This window comes from Neopelma chrysocephalum, unplaced genomic scaffold, assembly GCF_003984885.1.
Source record: "Neopelma chrysocephalum unplaced genomic scaffold, ASM398488v2 Primary Assembly neopelma1_43, whole genome shotgun sequence".
NCBI classification, from domain to species: Eukaryota; Metazoa; Chordata; class Aves; order Passeriformes; family Pipridae; genus Neopelma; species Neopelma chrysocephalum.
This window is the reverse complement of record NW_020897702.1, coordinates 20,027,828-20,047,636: the sequence shown is the minus strand read 5'-3', so window position 1 is coordinate 20,047,636 and position 19,809 is coordinate 20,027,828. Positions and strand designations below refer to the sequence as shown.

The window sequence follows — 19,809 nt, the reverse complement described above, 5'->3', positions numbered from 1 at the left end:
ATTGATGGGGCTTGATTGACTTTTTGAAGGCTCGTGAATATGGATTAGCCCTAAGCACTCTGGAATCTTTGGAGTTAGGTGGATTTTTTGTCCACCACATTAAGCAAATAGTGAAGAGTGTTCATATGAGAAGGTAGGTACTGAACAGAGATTTGATGGCAACTTCACAGGAAAAGAACAGAATCTAAAGAGGAAGGAACAGGACAGAAGACCATATAGAGAGTAAATGCTAACTGGGGAGGAATTTTAGAAGAAGACATTATGAGATGAACAGAAGGTCTACAATCCTCTTGTTACCAGAAAAACTTGGAGTTATGCCCAGGAATTCTGAATCGTTCCCACTTTTTCATAAAAAAAAAAAAAGACCTATAGAAGAAGACAATATGTGATCAGGAAATTTAAACTGTATCAGAACATACATATGCACATTTATAAGTACACAATATATATTTATGGATTTTGTTTACATTTCAGCTGTACTGAGAGGAAATGAGGAAAGAAAAGGAAAACATCAGAAATTAATGACTTACACAAGTTTCTGTTCTGTGAGATTAGTACAAGAGGAGGGGACATCTGATGAGAATATCGTGAAGAAATATCTCTTCAACACAGTCCTAGACTGCAGAAATTTTTTCTACATGGCATTACTGAGGCCAAGGTTTTAACACATCCCAAAGGAAACAGTATGTTTCACTCAATTTTGAAAGTATACTCAAACACTACCAGAATGCACAAGAAATAAGTATTCCTCAAGAAACCCCTCCAGATTTTCAGTCATTTTTTGTAACCTATGTCATATGTACTTCTTGTAGTTTTTTCACCTTTCTTTCCTTCTTCTCCTTGATGCTGGCCACTAAATGGGAAATAATTTACTTTCTTATAAATAATTAAACAAGTTCATTTTCTAAATGGCCAGTTGGAACAACTGGAAAATTGTACTGCAATTGGTGCAGTGAGTCAAATCTCAAAACTCCCCTTTCAGAGGTACTGCTCTTCTTTACTTTTTTTAATTGATATTTTGACTTATAAAAAATTATGAAAAATCTTAATGAGAAAATATTAAAAAACAAAATAACTTTGATTCTCATTACAAATTTTACCTTATTTTTAATCTATGAAAGACATAAAAAATTAATTTTTTTTTCTGCAATGTCACTGCATGTTTCTCATAATTAGATATGGCATATCACATCAACTCTGATAATAATTGTTACTCTAAATGGTAATTAGCTTTGAAATTCATATTTTAGTAGATAAATTGGTGATCCTGCCATTTGTAATTGCTTTTAGTATTCAATGGTTCCTTATGCTGAGCATAATGAAACACATACCACAAGAAAATAACATTTTTATGTAATAAGAATGAAACCTTTTGACTTGTCACAACTAATTTATTTCAAATAAATTTTTAGCAAAATTATCTGTTAGTGCTGATGAAACAACAATTTCTATTTACAAAATTTCTCTATCGTCCAGTTCAGTTTCAGTCATCAAATCCTGAAATATTTTCTGCTATTGCAAAAACAGTATTAAAGATAAGTTTTGATTGGGAGCTTTTAATTAATTATAGGATTAATAAAAGTCCACATTCTCAATAAAATTGCATAACATATACATGTAAGTCTAGTATAATTTTGTTGATTTTCTTTCCAACACTTTTTCTTCTCTAAGCAATTTATTTGCTTTATGTGAACTGACAGTTACCAGAATACAAACTGCAGTATCTCAGTTAAAAAAACTAGTAGGACTATATGCATTTATTTGTGAAGATTTTATTGTAACTGTTGCTGCAATCCTCAGCTTAAACCATTTTTGTGCCAATGAGGCACATCATGTCAAAGGACAGATAAGCAAATAACCCTTTTTCATAAATCTTCCAACTGTAACTTTGAATATTGACTATTAATAGAGAAATTGGGGGAGAAAAAATGAAACCTGAAAAACGTCAGATATGAAATTATCACAGCAAAAGGGATAATCATGGTAGATACCATGCTCACTAATTTAAATGAACTAATTTTTGTGTCAGAGCACCTAACAAAGGAATAGATATATGATGGAGAAAATGTGTCAGTTATGTATTGCACAGAGTAGTAATACAGACGTATTTTATGAGAATAAATGTTAGTGGTTAATGATATGGGAATTTGGGAAAGGAAAACCCCGAAATTAGTACCAATTTTCGCTGTCTCAACTACTCTTATTTTCCCAAAAGAGACAATGTCAAAAGTTCAAGCTTTCTGTTGTTTCTCTGCCTTTTGTCAGATCTTGTTTTACGTGGCTTTGAAATTAAAATAAAAATTATGAAGTTATATTATCAAGGGGTTTATTGATGTAATAGCATGTACTACAAACTATAAGAAGAAGGCTGAACTTAGCAGACCACAACTTATTAATTATAGCGTTAGTTAATTCATGTCTGTCAGATTAGACTGCACACTTTTTTTTCTTGCTTCAATGGTGTCATTGTGGCCTATAAAAAAATATTATTCTTCCCACTTCAGTAAGGCACAATCCACTTTTAAGGATATTGAAAGGACATTTGATGTCATATGCTAGCAATTAATTCTCTTATGTCCCACCACCCTAAATAAACAGAACAGAAATTCTTTCACGCCAGCATTCAATAATACAAACCCTTAGATGTGTATATTATTGCATCAGAGATTCATTCATTTATTACCTACCGGGAACACATTCATTCTGTATTGTCCACTAGAATTAACATAAGTAGAGCTTCTTCTGATATGTATGAAAGCCAGGCTATCTACCTCTCCATTGCCTTCTTTCTTCTAGTCCTTTATCCTTGTTAATTCACTTGTTGTACCAATGTCTTGCTGCAGTTCCAAGGTCGTGTCTCAAAGTTGCCAATAACCTGCATTGACGAGAAGACTTGTAAAACTATCTGAAATGTCCCAGGCTTGTCCAGCAAATGCTATCTTCCATTTCCTATTGTTATGTGGTCACCTTTCTATTTCTTCACCATGGGACCACAGACTTCGGTTACAGCAGTGTCCTGGCTCCTCCCTCCTGCTTTTCTATAATATATCCAAAATATTGCCATTCAAGATAAGCCATTACCCATTGCAGCATAGGCCACAAGCACAATGGGGACAGATCAGGGTTCTATTTAACAGGAACAACCACTGACTTACAGGTAAGATTCTAGGTGTCTTGTTTACATAACTGAATTCTGCTTTTATAGTTTAGAGTTAGTATTTCCATAACTGTATTCAGTTTTTTTTCTAGTTAATAAAAAATATGGAGTCTGATTTTGTAGCTAACGCCTAATCATTACATGTCTACATACAGCTACTATGAGGTATAATGCTGTGTAATACTTTGTGAAAACTTGGGAGACACGCAAAAAGTTAAATGGAGGACCAAGACTGTTGTAGCTGGTGTGTTTGACAGATACAGCTAACATAATCTCCATGTATTCTCAGAACCAAACAATGAGAGCTCACAACCCAAACGAGAGCAGAATGGAACCTGGTGGTGCTCTTTATGTTCCTCATAACTCAGTGTAACTTTCAACTTCATCACAAAGCACAACCTTGCTCTGTTCTGTCCTCAGCTGCAGGTTGTATGGGATTTAATGGTTGGGAGTCAGTTGAGCTTGATGCTCAAACACAAAACCTATTTTTGGTTGATTGTTTTTTCATCATATCAGTGAGTTGAAGTAATTGATTGCATGATTGGCCTTTTGAAACTTAAAGAAGGTTTACTAGAAAGATGGGGACAAACCTTTTAGCAGGGTCTGTTGTTATAAGATAAGGGATAATGGGTTGAAACTAAAAGAGAGTAGTTTTAGACTAGATATAAGATAGATTATAAGACATAAGATATAAGATATAAAATATAAGATAAAAGATATAAGATATAAGATATATAAGATACAAGATATATAAGATATAAGATATAAGATATAAGATATAAGATAGATATAAGATATAAGATATAAAATATAAAATATAAGATATAGATATAAGAAGAAATTTTTTTACAGTGAGGGTGGTGAAACAGGTTGTCCAAAGTAGTGGAGGCCCCATCCCTGGAAGCATTCAAAATCAAGTTGGATGGGGATCTGAGCAACCAGATTGGATGATGTCCCTGTTCATTAAATGGGGTTTGGACTAGATGACCTTCCTACCCAATCCATTCCATGACTGCTAAATATTGTGCCAGAAGAGTGGCTAATACATGAATATAGGGGAGAGGGATTTGAAGAGGCTAGAAGAAGCCTGACTTTGAAGTGCAGCAGATTTAGTACAACACAAATCTACCCTCTGAGTGGTGTTCACCAGTTGCTAACCTGTGCAGTGCAGAGCCAAAGCCCTATAGTACTCTCTATCTGGCTTGTTCCTTTACACCTCCTATATTGCCCATGATATCTCTGGACAACCATCTTTTCCTTCCATTTCAGTTATTCCCATTTTCTCAAGAAGAATGCAGCCACCAGCTCTGATCATCCACTGGCATTCAAAATCTGCATTCACAGGCAACTGATGGTATGTCATGTTACATTAGTCACCCATAAGCTCACTCATGAGTCATTGCTGTAGAGCCTGGTGTGTTTGCTGTTAAGCAATTTTCCTTTTGCGCTAGGAAAGACATCCCAGTGATAAGAAGCAAAATTAATCCTTTGCATAGTTCTGTCAATTACCTGAAAAAAGTTTTACTTTTTTTGCAGTCATTACATTTTTTTCCTCTTTGTAGCCGTTTTACTGTCTTGCACTGTTTTTTTTACTTGATATTTAACTCCCAAGTGGGATATATCTTCATTCTATGCTAAAAGGTGCAGTCTTAAAAAAAGAAGGAGGAAGCATGAACAGCTAAGACAAAAAGAGATTTCTTATACCAGGCTGTATAAGGCATTTTCCATTTTTTATTTTATGCCTTTGCTATTTAACTTATCAACTAGTTAACCTTAATGAAAAGGGGATACTTTGCCAAAGAAGCACATCCTTACTACTGCAAATAACAAAAGCAGTTAGCTACAGTGCTTTATTATCTACTAAATACACTACACAAGCAATAGGGTCCACATTTTTAGAGGCACTTAAGCATCTAGACATGCAAAATTGTCATTCAGCAGGACAATTTACAAGTGCTGAGGCAGTTAACTTTCTCTGATTTAAGTGGCAGATAAGCATTTTTCTATCTGAATCTTATATTTCCAGTTTAGCAGTCAAATGAAAAATTTAACAGGAAAACAGATTCAAATCAAACTGAATTTTAGGACAAAAAAATAAAAATTTTATAAATATTTTTAAAGCACCGTTGTACTTTTGGAGCCTGGCTGGAAGGGAGGAAAAGACAACCAGAGACACCTCTTTCTACACAAAACCCCATTGGTCTGAGTATTATTCAAAGTGTGAAAGGTTTAACCATAATTCCCACATCTGGCTGAGGTGTTTTGTGTACACACCTCCACAGCTGCCCAAATTGCTTATCACTCTAAACCGTTCCATACTAGTTTCCCTCAATCTCTTCTTTTGGATCATTTATAATTTATATGTTAAATTATCAGCCACAACGATTAAGATAATTCACTAGCTCAGACATCAAAGCTCTCAGCTAGTGAGAGAAATGCCTGGATTCTCACCTCTCCTTGATGATAATTTCTGCAAAGAGCTGCATTAACCAGGAGCTAAAATTTGTCACCCTCCTCATTATTCAAATACTAGCCTGTTCCTCCAGATCCATATTTTGGGATCCTGGGGATATAGATTTCTACAAACAAAGGTAGAACAGATTTGAGGTTTTACAGAGCCCCAGCCAGTATTTTAATCATGAAATGTCTGTCAAAATCGACTGTTAGTACCTCATCTACTGCATTTTTGAAATCTAGCTCTCCATTAAAAAAAAAAAAAATTAATCCAATTAAGAAGAGTACCAAAGCAACCCTAAGCAGTGGGTCTGGCTGATAGAAACAATTTCTCTCTGGAGATAATGTAAAGGTCTTATTTCTCTGTCTCTAAACATAGAAGGATCACAATGCTGACACATCTTAAATGTCACTGCAAAGCAAAAATCAAGTTGGTACAAAATTTGAAAGCACGGCATTTCATTTCAGCTACGTTGCCTGTGGCTCAGCATGTCTCCTACATCAGGACTGAGGAGCAAAGCAAATCCAGAGGAGACCTGCCACCTTGCAAAATCTGTCCTTCGATTGTTTGGCTTCAAGATCTAGTTTTTGGTTTTAAAAATCATTAGAAGAATTTACTTCTTAACTAATTCCTACTAGATAACTATTGATTTTTCCCTAATTCACATAAAGAATTAAGACAAAAGAAAGACCATTTTTACCTGGGAATCATTTTGAGAATGCCCTTTCTTGAACTTTGTGAATTATCTGAATAATCTGTATCTCACTGGCTTCTCATGGGCCCTAGTGACTGTGCCGGAGTACGGAGCAATCAAATGATCCTTATACATGATCTTTGTGCCATTCATGACATTGTAGAGCTCAGCGGAGCTTCCAGAATCATGTCTGTCTCATGATAAAGAGTGTCAAGTATCTCAGTCATTGCTTGTAATACTATGAAACCTTTTGTCATCTTTGCTTACCTTCTCTGAACCTTTTCCAGTTCTAATGTATAATTTTTCGATGTGAAGGAACCAGAGCAGCTAGACAGTGTTCCATGTGGGGCAAATCATGGGTTTATGTAAGTACCTTCTGTTTTGTTCTCTATTTCTTTCTCTGTGAGTCTTTTTTTGTTTATTTTTACTGGTGTTGAATGGCTGTATTCAAGGAATTATTTATCCAGCCCCAAGGTCTCATTGTCCAGTGGCTAGGTGAGTTCAGAGTATCATTTTGTATATTAAGCTAAAATTGTTATATGCATACATTGTTTTACATGTACCTACATTTACTCTCATCTTCCATTTTCTTACCCAGTCATTGAATATTGTAAGGACATTCTGCAATTTGCTGCAATAGATTTCATCCTTTCTACCTTGAAGAACTCTATCATCAGCAAATTGTCAAAACATGTACCCTTTTTCATGTCTCTGTTAAGCAGCAGGTCTGAGAACAGCATCCTGTATGACTTCACTGCTGACCTTACTCCATGGAGAGGGGTGATCTCTTACTTACCTTTGTTTAGCCTTCCAGAGCTTACAATACTTTCTATTTTCTTCATTTCAATGCAACCTTCACGTTTTTTTATTAATACATGATTAATTCTAAATAGATGGCTTTTAACTTGGCTGCTTAGTCATTCTTGTTTTTTCTCAATTTCATCACAATACGCAATGTGCATGGGCACTGCACTTTCCATATTGTCTCTCAATAGTCTCTGTGTCACCTGCTAAATTTTAATTGCCATAAATTTTAATTATTTTTTTAGCTTCTTTTCAAAAAAACTTCCTCATTTTTATTTAGATCCTTTTATTAAAATTTAACACCACTGTGGTGACTTTTTGTTTTGTTTTGTTTTGACCTGTGTTTTTTGCTGGGGGAATGTTAACTGTCCTGAAATATATTTTCAGCATTTTTTCCAAAAATATTTGGATTGTTATGAGAAAAAAAGAAGTTTTAATGATCCAGTTTCAAGACCTCAGGGAGAAGTGGCATTGATAGACCTCAGAAGTCTACCTAGGGAAGGGGAGAAATGAAAGAGGGTTAAAAAGTGCACAATTACACGCAGCAGGCAAAGGCAAGAGCAGATGGATACCTGCAACGCCCTGTGGACCAGAGGATGACTGAAACAGGTACCTGTCATGGTTTGAAAAGGCCCAAAATCTAATTCTGATTCCTAGCCCCCCCCACCCACATCTCAACCCCATGTGAGATGGGTTTTCCAGACAAAAACACGAGACTCAATATGGGGGAAGGAATATATTACAAAGACTATACAGCAAATAAATACTATAATACATTGTATACAATCTTAACTCTATATCTATCTCTACCATGACAATAATATTTACAATGGGTCAAATCTCTTCTCTCTCCAAATAAAAGTCCAGGAGAGAAGAAGAAGAAAAGACCCCTTCCAGTCTGTCAGCAGCAGGACTCTCTCTCTCTCTAGGCAGTAGGCTTTCTGTGTCTTCTCTTCTAGGCAGCAGTAGTAGTTGCTGGCTCTCTGCCAGCACACACGAGGGAGGTCTTCCAAGCCTCTCTCGGCCCCCGTCTTCAAACAGGGGGTCTTTCCATGGGCTGCGTAACCCCAGACACGGCCGCTACACCATGGTCATATCACGAAGCACCGGGGTCTTCGTGACGGTCTGGTATCCTCAGGGGAAATCAAGCCCCTGTGCAGAGCTCCCATGCTCTGCCTCAAAGATGGCTGCCAGCTTCTCTGAAGCTGGAGCAGGGGGGGCCAAGGTCACCCCCCACACACACACATTCCTTCGGCCGTCCTGGCTTATCTCTCAGGAGGCCATGAGCTTCCTAGCTCCTCTCAGCAGTGCATACTGCACTTTAGGACTCCTCTCAGTCCACCACCCCCTCCTCTTTCTCGGAGGGGTCTCTAGCGAGTTTGGGGGTTTTGGTTTATCCAGTTCTTACCCCGCGAAACTCTGTTCCTGCTGCTGGCTTGGTTCTCTTGTCCTGTTGCTGCTTTTCCTTCTCCTCAGACACCTCTGTGTCTGCCTTAGCTGCATACCGGCTTGTGTTGCTCCTTTTGGTCCTTATCAGTTGGCTCTTTGCCACTGCTCTTCGGACGCTGCTGTCTCCGCTGCTGCTCCGTCGCTGCTCCCAGCGTCTCCCACTTCTACTTACAGGGGAGAAAACTCCCCCAGCTCCTAGCTACAGGCACTCAGTCCAGCTAACACTGTTCCAAGTCCCTGCAGCCCCCCAACTGGGGGCTGGGGGGGCAGAGGCCCCCAAGGGGCCGGAGCCCCTTCTCCTCGTGGCCTCTACAACATGGCCACCTCTTCCTCTCACAAGTACTACTGCTTCTCTTCCGGTCTCCAAAGATATGTTTATATTTTGCAGGAGCATTGATTGGGTCAAGCCCCAAGGGTCACCACCCCCTGGGGGTTACCACTTTTCTTAGTTTCAGGGGGAAAACCTGGCTCAAACCACTACAGTACCCTTCAAATATCAAACCTGGATATAAAACTGTTATGTGATTATTGCTTACAAAAAAAGAGATGAAAGAGTCCTGTTGAGTTCCTGAGTGATCTGTTGCCCCAAAGAAACCACTCCTATTTGCATTTGATTGTATCTTTGCCACAAAGAAACAACCTATTTTTCTGTGTGCCAAGTCCATGTTTGATGTTGATCAATATCCATCTGCTGTCTGTCTTATCCATAGATTATCAATCCTTTTATCAGGTATTGGTATTTTAAATTTTTTAAAAATATTTTTGAATGTATGTTTCTACTGTGAGGATCCAGTTCATGACTGATGTTATCAGGCACTACTCTAATAATATAAATACTCCTAAGGTGAGCCAGAGATGTGGGGAAGTGGAGGCCCTAAATGTTCTCTGGGAGAGCTACCTTCTCTGGAATATACATTTTTACTTTCATCTTTTCTTCAAAGAAAAAGATCTATTTGTAATGTAAGTCAATTTTTACTATAGAGAAAATCTTGACTCCCATACCACCTGTATCTGCCCACAAAGTCCTGGGTAAGAGATTCCACTTGAACAACAGGGAACAAATGTTATTAAATGTGACATTAAATATTATTCCTTCCACTTCTGATAAGCCAAAATCATTTATGTTCCAGATGCATTCCCTTTCAAAAATTCCATCTGTTCCCGATACTCTGGATGTAAAAACCATTTTAGTGATGAAAACATAGCCCAAAATAAAAAACAAAATACAGAGTAAAAAAAAAAAAAAAAAATTGTTTGGCCTTAAAGAAACTGTCTCTTTTTTGAAAACCTCATACTGAGCTAACAAAAGCAAAAGTAACTGTTGATGTAATATTTATCACCCAAATCAGTAATGTTGCAATGATCAAAGAAAATATATTTACCAGTAGGGCACTGGGTATAGATGTTGTTAAAGTTTGAAAACAGGAACTGTAAAATATTGAATCCTGAATACAATTTTAATACATTAGACTCCTGACAACAACATTGTCCTGTAATAATTGTAGTAAAAAAGAAAATATTATCATAAGGACCAAAATAATTACTTCTGAAAGAATACACTTTTCTTAAAAATAAAAAATAAAAAAATATAGAAAAAAAAGGAGATAAGGCTTTACAATATTATTCTTTCATGAAAATTCAGTAATGTGTTATGACAAAACAACAAAAAAGGAATGTCTTTTCTTTGAACTTTTACTTTCTTTTTTATGCAATCAAAATGTATTAAACAACAGGGAACTCTTTCTGAAGGACATATTCAGTTTCTACATCGCCATAGTATATAAACCCTTGGTTTAGTTTTTTCTCTCCTTCAAACACCTTCTTCAGAAAGAGTAAGTGAACATTCACTTACAGCAGCATTTACATTGTCAGATATGAGGCCTTGATAGTAAAGAGAACTTGAAAAGTCAAGGGGAAATTGCAGGTTTGCCTCTATTTATCTTCTAATGTTTATCACAAAGATTTTTTTAAAAGATGACTTTACGGTGAGAGGGGGCAGATTTAGATTGGATATTAGGAAGAAATTCTTTACTGTGAGGGTGGTGAGCACTGGAACAGGTTTCCCCGAGAAAGCGTTGATGTCCCATGCCTGAAAGTGTTCAAGGTCAGGTTGGATAGGGCTCAGAATGGTCTGATCTAGTGGAAGGTGTCCCTACCCATGGCAGGAGTGTTGGAGCTAGATGGAGCAAGATTCTTTAAGGTGCCTTCCAACCCAAATCATTCCATAATTCTATGAATCTGCAATGAGTTTTCCAAACCTACAGTTCTGATTATTTTTTCAGCTAAATTGTTTATAAACTGAAAGCTACTACTAAGTGAAAGTAAGAGGCAGAAACTGTAGAGAAAAATGTAAACTTGCTCTGAATAATATTTATTGATTTGTTTTTTCCCCCACTAATAAGTAGATTTGTACAGAATTTTACTATTTTACTACCTTCGCCTCTACTTAAACCCAAACAATAAATTGCGAATTTATTCTCCTGTGAATAACTATTTTCCGACACTGCCTGCCTTTCCATTTTCACGTGATGCAGTCATTGTCCCTTTATCTTGACAGGGCTTTTAACTTCCTAAACATAGTGGGAGTTTCTTGTTTCAGCCTGCAATTTTCCATTGTTCTGTTTCTCAGTGTTTGGTCACTCTGTTGAATGAGTATTGAATTAATTTAATAGATATCAAGTAAATTTCTTTCACAGTACATTGCTGTGCTAAAATCACAACCTCACACAGAAAATTTGAGCGAAAACTTGATCCTGGAGGTCTAGGCTACAAACTGAAAATACTGAGGCAGTTGCAGGTCCCAGTTGTGAACAGATTGTACTTTCTGCAGTTCCAACAGGAATTACAGGTGCTTACTGATTGCAAAACTGAAAGACACAATGTCTCCTCTTCACACTTTCATTTACACAGGTTTCAGTCAGGTTAGGTGCTAGTTTAATGCTGCAAAGAACTCAACCTACATTTCTGGAGTTTTTGAATCAGAGAACAACCTATAATAATGACACGTCATTGTTTGTTTCCTAGTTCCACTAGGTCAATAATTTACTCTTGAAATTCATTAGCAGCAAACTGTGATCTAGTTTTACTAATACTGCCATTTATGCCAGAATAGCTGGAGGCAGGAATTTGGTCATACTTTGTCATATTCTCATTTCAGGTAAATGGTAAGTAAGGAAGGATCTTGTCAAACAAGGACATCAAGATATGTTGCGGATTTTTACAAAGACTTCTTGTTGCCTCTTGTTTCCTTGATAGAGTTAATTTCTTTAGTCACAAGTAAACCCAGAGTATACAAGTTTCAGCGAAATTTTCCAATAGTTCATTGATTCCATCATTACTGAGAAAATCATATGACTTCCATTCAAAATGCCATCACGTTCCACAGATTTGAGACAATTTCATCTCCTCTAGAACAGAAATTCAATTAATTTATCCTGATTTTACAGATTTTATATAACTTTCTCTTTTACCCTAATAATTGTATCTACATGGTGCACCTCTCTTTGGACAAATCAGAGCCTTGTTTTCAAGTTTTTGAAAGTACTACTGTGTCTTGGAATTTTTCTTAAGTCTCAATCCTTCTACTCTTTTACTCTGCCTTCTAGAAAACTCCAGAAATTAATGTATTCCAAGCACTGGTTGTACAAAGACTCATCTTCTTACACACTAAAATATATTTATTCTAATTTCAGTTGATTTCACAGCCATTGTTTTTTGGACAGAAAATCTGTCATCAACTTCATTCATTGTAATTACATGAAAAAACACTTATAGCCATAGTACCACAGACAAGTTATCTTTTTATATGTCTTTACAATACTCCCGAGGAGCAGAATCGTCTTTAGTTTATGAAGACACCACTCCTGAAAAGCAAAACACTCCCCCAGCATTACACAGGAAACCTGTGGTGCAGCACATATTTTACCCCTTAAAACCTATCTCACACTGTCTACTCATCACAGCAATCACGGTGTTTTTTCCACAATGCACAGTAGATGCTGCCTTGCCCAGCACCTACATGCTGTGATTGCTGTTTCATATGGCAGCATACTGTGGACCACTCCCACCACTGGCTTGACTAAAGGATGAAGGATACATTTTACCAAAGCAGAAGAAAGTGGCTATTTCAGCCTCACAGACAGAGCTCTGTTATGTTCAATCTCTATCACAGCAGTTAACCCAACCATTATATTGCTTTTTTTATCCAAGGAAAAAAATAAATATTCAGTGTCATGCTATAGACTGAACACAGAAGTTCAATGAATTGTTCAAAGGCAGAGTAAACAATTTGCTCTTCTAGCTCTTGCTGTTTTAAAAATAAAAGGTGTTTTCAGGTCTAACTTATATTTAATGTTATGTTAAACCTGACACTGCTTCTAAGTGTTAGCTTGCCAAAACCTTACAAACTTTTACAATAAACTAAAAGTGGAATTGAGACTTCACATATTTATTTGAAAATATACTTTATTTTGTATGATTTTCCATGGCTAGGCAGTAGCCATTTCAATAATCAAGACAGAATAACACTTGTTATTCTGTTATGCTCTCATTTCCTGTTATTCTGCAATGCTGCAAGTCTAATGAAGAGTCCTGATCATCCTTGAATTGTTTGGTTTCCATGTTCTCACATCATAACTCACAGCAGGTCTTCAAAAGCTTGTGGCCGGTGCTGGTTTTTCTATGGCTCCTGCTGTTGTTATTGTTCACTGGTACCACAGTTTTAGGGAGAAGCTACAGGAAAAGAAACCAAATGCAGACTTTGAATGGAGATATCCTGAAGTGTGATGCCTGATGTGTTACTGCTTCACATTGTCTGCAGTGACACCAGAGAAGAGCTCTCTGCATTTATTCAGGATGCAGGAACACAGTAATGGGTAGGTGTAATACTAAGTGCAGGCATACGGTTATGCAGCTTTTTCAAAAACACAGCCATAGTCATGAGGTTTGCTTTTTAACTACTTGCTTTGTCTTTTTATTACTTCTTTCTCTTACCATGACTAAAAGTTGGTTAGTCATCTGTAAAATTCGTTTTTATTTATGATATGAATTTTCAGTGCTTTGAGATAACTACCACAAGAGCATCCAGGCAAGTTCTGAGGTAATGTCTACTTACAGAGCCTCTTGTTTTTTCATATGGTTATTGACAGTTTCAATTTATTTATTTCTTCACCTATATCATGTTGAACAATTTAAATCCCACTTTTCAAATGCTTTTAGATGAAAGAACTGGCCGTCTAAGAAGGCTGAGAATCTGAAAATACAAGCACAGTCAGTAGCATTTAGCCAATGTCTGCAAAAGAGAAGCACAAGCCAATGAAGAAAGAATCTACTTACTGGACCGTTCCTTGAAAGGGATCTCAGTAACCTCTTTCTCGGCCAGCAAGCTCTGCCAATGCATGGAAAAGAGGTTTAAGAATGTATCATAATGCATATATACAAAGGGATAAGGACTCTTTCAATGACCTATGGTAGTGACAAATTATTTTATCCTCCTGCCCACGCACAAACTCAGCTTTGGCAGTCCCCACATTGAAGAATGTCATAAAAGCTTCAAGGTATTTCATGATGCACTCTTCACTGCTGAAGAAGCAGTGGCTTTTTGAAAACCATATTCCCCTTTGAATTCTTATATCCAAAAAGGAAGCATTTTATAAATCCCTGAGCAGGGACTAGAATAAGGTATTGAGCAAAAGAAAAAAATCTTCTAGGTTTCCATCTTCTAAAAATGCAATATAAGATTGAATATAACTTGCCACAAATCACTAATTTTAGTGATGCAATGTAAAATTTTGCAAATGAAACAACTTGAATTTCTTTTTTTTTTAGGGGAAATTTTATATTTAGACTGAATACATTCACTGTAAAAAATGCAAAAAGCATAAAAAAATTACTCAAGATTCTTTGTGTTTTGACAAGTCAAACTGGAAGCAAAATCATTTGGGATCAACTAAAAATGAATTTGGGTATTTTGGTGCATTTTCCATCTCTATTTCTAATAAAGACAAAGGACAGTCTTCAGCAATTTTTATGGTGTATAGGTATACCCTCAAGTCCTTCTCTCTCCTTTTTAAAATTTCTTTCTATTGTACTACATATCTTCCAGATTTATCCTTTTGCTGCTTTTTCTCTCTCCTCACATGCACTCTTTCTGATTGTGGTTGGGGTTTTTTCTGTGCAAATAGAAATTAAGCAATGTCTCAGTTCATCTTTTTTAAACTCCCTGTTGAATCAACTGGATATCAGGAAAAATAAGCCCACCACCTCATCCTTCTCCAAACACTGTATCTCTGCTGTGATACAATTAGATTATGTAACAGAGGTTGGTAAAAACAGTTAACACTGAAAAAGAAATTTCTGAATAAAAACAGACATAATAACATAGTGCTGACAAATCCTGATTGACAGAAAGAGACAGGCCTTCCCATTAAGATAAAACATGAAAGCTAATGAAGATGACAGTGGTAATAATACTGTAAAGCTCAGCTTCTGGCCCTTTGCATTTTAGAGATGATAAATTTTTGTGACTTCTTATATATATGTATATATTTATATATATAGGTCAGAGCTAAAACACTTAATCTAATTAGCTGCTTACCCTCAAAGGAACTCACTTAGCATTTGTGTTAAGGCTTTTTCACTCCATTTTCTCCTACTTTTTTGGAGTATCAGAAGATTCGAGGAAGAGGCAAGGGACAAGAAAGAGAGTTAACCCCTTAATGGTCTTTCAGCATCAAATCAGAATTTCCCACATGGCCTCAAAAGAAACCTAACAGAACAAATACTGAGAAACCCAAACCTAGGCTAGTGCAAAATGCTTTAAGTAGACACATATACATGTATGTAAACATATAGACAAATGAGCATCATGGCTCTGATCTGTTGTATGTTGACATTTCCTTGTCAACTATTGTCTTCTTGTACTCATATCTGCTCATGATTGGTAGAAATTGTTAGCTACTGGAAAAATGCTGTGTTTCCACATCTTAAATGAAATGTTTTGATTTGGGTTTTTGAGTTGAAGCAACAATTGGAGCTAATTTAAACAACCAAGTGACAAACCGGATGCCTTTTGCACTCAATTGACAAATTGCATTCTCACCTGCCCACATTTTATACACAGAATTATTTTTATCAAGGCATGGAAGCATTGTATTGTAATAAATAGTGTCTTCAGGCTGATTGTAGGCACATTGAGATCCAGTCCTGGTTCTATCCAAAGCAGAAACAAAACCTCATTCCTTTCTGCCTCAGTTTCTTCCTTCCTAGTAAAGAATGTGTTCCTGAGAGCACAGATTAACTCTCAGCATGTATTTGAATAACACCTATCACCAATATAGCTTGCTTTGGCTGACCTCCTATTTCCTAATATCCTCAGAATGTTCTGAACATTCTTGAATGTTCTGAATATCCTTGAATATTTGGGATCTCCAAAATACAGCTGTTGACAACTGGTGTCCAAATACTTATCCCATAAATCACAACATAAGCAAAGGGCTTGCCATAAATACACTTGTCTCTGCTTCCCTCCTTCTTCAACAAAAGATGAGTGGAGAAAAGGTTATCTTTCTAGTATGCTCAGAGTTCCAATAAATCGGGGTTGTGCAGTTCAAGCTGGGGTCTGAATTACAAACCTAAAAATGATCTTCCAACCACTGCAGTTTGTTAGTATTGATGAAGCAACAGCATTTCCTTGACCTTAGCTGACCCCTCATGCAATAGCAGCAGAACATCTCTCCTGCTGTGATACTTTGAATTGCACTTGCAGGACTCAAGCGAGGTAAAGTCTTCCATTTTCTCTATAGAGGATCTAAAGAATCAGAGAGATTAGTTTGAAACCTGTCTTGCAGAGTGGGATCTGGCATTCTGTATTAGTGCTTGGTAATTTACACCACCCAAGTTTTGCCCTCAGATTGTTTCTGAACATATTTTAAGCTTCGCCCCTCCTCTGACATATTTAACAGCATCTCTGAAGGTATCCAGGAAACAGCCTAAACGCCAAATTCATGAGCTCCTCTCTCCAGTGGTACCGTAGGTGCATCAATTAGAAGTTTATAAGGCAGTGCAACCATTCCATCCCTGGTACAGGAGGTGTGTTCTGGCCCTGATCCATCCAACATTGTGTGAAAAGGTCTGAGGGAACACATGGGGCAATACAGACTTTCAAAGAACTTTGCACACTTTTCATAAGCAAATCTTTACACATTTTTTTTATTCATAAGATTAAGTAAGTCTGAAGAAAACCAAGCCAGGAGCAGAACAACATTTTGGTTTCTGCATAAGGAAACATGACGACGACAAGACTGGAGATTTTTATCTCTTATCCTTCTGCATCCCAGAGTTTCTCACTGCTAGCTGCAATTCTTCTATGTAAAAGGTTATAAAGAATGTCTTAAAGAAACCCCATGATTAGGAAACTCTCTTGGCATATGGACCGCTAGATCCAAATCCCTCTCAATGTGAAGGACCTACATCATCTTCTTCCTAGTCAAGTGTCCAGGGACATTGACAGATGTGAGAGGCAAATGGCCCACTAGGTGTATGGATAATTTCAGCATACCCTGATGAGATATAAACAGAAAGATCACAGGACACTTTAAAGACTTTTTCAAGTGCTGGATGAAATTGAAGTGCACTTTAGGCCTGAGGAGTTTGGATGCTTTATTTAGGGCTGAAGAGACTGAATTCCAAGCAGATAATTTATTTGTCACTAAAGAATAAATGATATTTGAAGTGTTTTCTGAGACATAAATGTCACAGACTTTTCTCCAAAAGTAAAACAGGGCTCACATTTGCTTTAAAAGTGCGTCTAGAGTCTTCAGAGCTATAAGATCTTCATAGCTGGTACCAACCTGGAGATAAAACATGGTTCTCCAGACACTGAGAGGAGCTTGGACCTCTCATTGTATGACTACATGAAGACCTCCCAGATAGAGAGATACAGGATAGAGGCAAAGCAAGAGCAGGGAGCTTGTAAAATACTCATGGCACAGCAATATATGTCTGCATTAGGATATCTGAGGTACTGTCTTTGAGACAATGGACATGCTGTTAAATAATTCATTTATTTTCTCTAAATATTATAAGAGCTTATCACTCAGATCTCCATGTCAGTGTGGAAAGAAGTACTTGCCACTCACAAGGGCCTTCCAAGTCTAATCTACTCTCTCTTTTCATTTGACTAATATCAACTTAAATTAGAAAAAAAAACAAACCAACAAAAATCCAAAATAAAATGAAAATAAAAATAAAACCAGAAACAAACAAAAAACAAACAAACAAAAAACCCCAAATCAAACAAAAAAACCCCCACATTAATTACCACCTCCTTCTTATTGTAACATGAGTAACAAAACCTAAAGAACACATTTTGTCTCCCTCCCTTGTGGATATTTCAGGGTTGAATTGTCAGCAAATAATTGATAGCTACTGGCATGAGTAGAGCAACTGCTTCTAATCAGGAACTTGAAGTTCCTCCAGGACCTTGTGCTGGATTCCTGGCAATGAATTTGTTATTAAGTGACAAATCGGAACTAAAGGGAAAATGAGCATACAAAATGTTTTTGGAATTCACCTCATTCTACCCTCCATTGTCATCAAAATGTTACTTCATCTGTTCAGAATCATATACTTCTCATTTTGGGGAGCTGAACAATTGCAGTGTTAGCTCCCAAATTCAAAAGATTAAATGTATCAGAATCTTTCAGGGAGGGTTAACATCTTGACTATGTAACATAGTTCAACATGTTTCACGAGATTAATATGAATTTAATTGAACCAGCAGAAGATATGGCAGAAGAATAATGCACAGAATGGCACAGCTGTTAATTCTTCCTCTTCTATCCAATCGTCTGATCCAATTCTCACTCAAAAGGAGTCTTTCCAATTAGTTTAACAGAAGATGGATTGGACCCACAGGGTTGATCCAAATTGCAGTGAAGTGCCCAGGAAACCTTTGCTAATTTCTGTAAGCAGTAAATGAGCTCCTTATTTAGTATAAACAAAATTGATACTGAAATGGATTGAAGTGGTGGATGGGGTTTTGTTGGTCTTTGCAGAAAAATGAATTTTATTCTAGATTTCTTTTTCCAGATTGATCAGAGTTACGTGAAAACAAACATCATTATTCAGAGGTCAATGCATTTTGTAGCAAAGCCTAGCAAAGATTCCATCTTTGTCAGAGAGAAAATATATTTTCCAAGTTTGATAGAGCAAAATGTTCAAATAATTACACAGCCCGCTGGAAATATAAATGAAAAATTCTCAATTAAATTTCCTTTACATACCCATCAGTCTAAAATTATTAGTTATATTTTTTTTTGCCTCTCTATTTTTTACCTGGGATAACCTAGAATAATAATCCTTACCAGAAATATAAAAGAGAATGATGCCAGCTGGAAGGATGAGTGGATGGAAAGTTGGACTCTGATCTCATCTGTGACTTTGATTCATAAAACCTTGAGCAAGAATCGGTATGTTACAGACTTAGGTATCTACAGGTGTCTTCATAGGTTTATTTCCCTAGATTCTTTTTATAGGCAGTGGAAAGACAGAGGAATTTGTGGAGCATTGTTCATTTGAGATATTTTTTACTTTTACCTTAGAAAGAGCTGAGTCACATCTCCAAAGTGCCTAATTCTCTCTAATGACTATAAAGACTTTCTAGACAAGCAGCTTAGGTTTACATATCCATACCTGCATGCATAAATCCTACTCAGGATGGAGTCTTCCACCTTTTTTTTCTGTCTTATTCTTTCCTTTCCTCAAAAGCTCTGTTGTTCCAGACAAGAATATATTTAGCTGCAGAGAAACTTTGTCTTGTTGAACATTACAGAGACAATATTCATATACTCCATGCTTTGAAATGGCTGTGAAGGGAATTGCTGAGAGTGTTACATCTTTAGGCAAAGGACACTTGACAGATTTTCCAGTTGTGTTACTTGGATAGAGATATTGCTATATTTTAGGCTTTCTTCTAACCTTACTACGATCAGAAAATTATGTTGCTTTTCCTCAGAATTCAGTTATAATGGGGTTGTTCCTCTTTGCTCTATTGCCCTCCTGGAATTGTACATCTGAGCTGTGCCTCTAAATTATCTACAAGCTCTTGAGAACTAGGTAACTTTACAGGGTGAATGCATTTGCCCTTTTGCTCCCCTTTCTGGGGTGCTTCCATCACCTCAGCTTCTCTGCTGGTGGAAGGATACTGTGCTATTCAACTTCTCAGCTATCTCTGCCTCCATTGGCCTATAC

The 19,809-nt window shown here is 36.8% G+C and overlaps 1 long non-coding RNA gene across 1 annotated transcript; it reads right to left on the bottom strand.

The window, feature by feature from the left end:
• Nucleotides 1-2,787: 2,787 nt before the first annotated feature.
• On the bottom strand, nt 2,788-15,225 carry LOC113964908. Its single transcript, XR_003533341.1, has 3 exons — nt 15,155-15,225; nt 13,894-13,945; nt 2,788-2,875 (listed from the first exon to the last, which is right to left on the bottom strand). It is a non-coding gene; the product is annotated as an uncharacterized LOC113964908 (long non-coding RNA).
• Between the last annotated feature and the right edge of the window lie 4,584 nt (nt 15,226-19,809).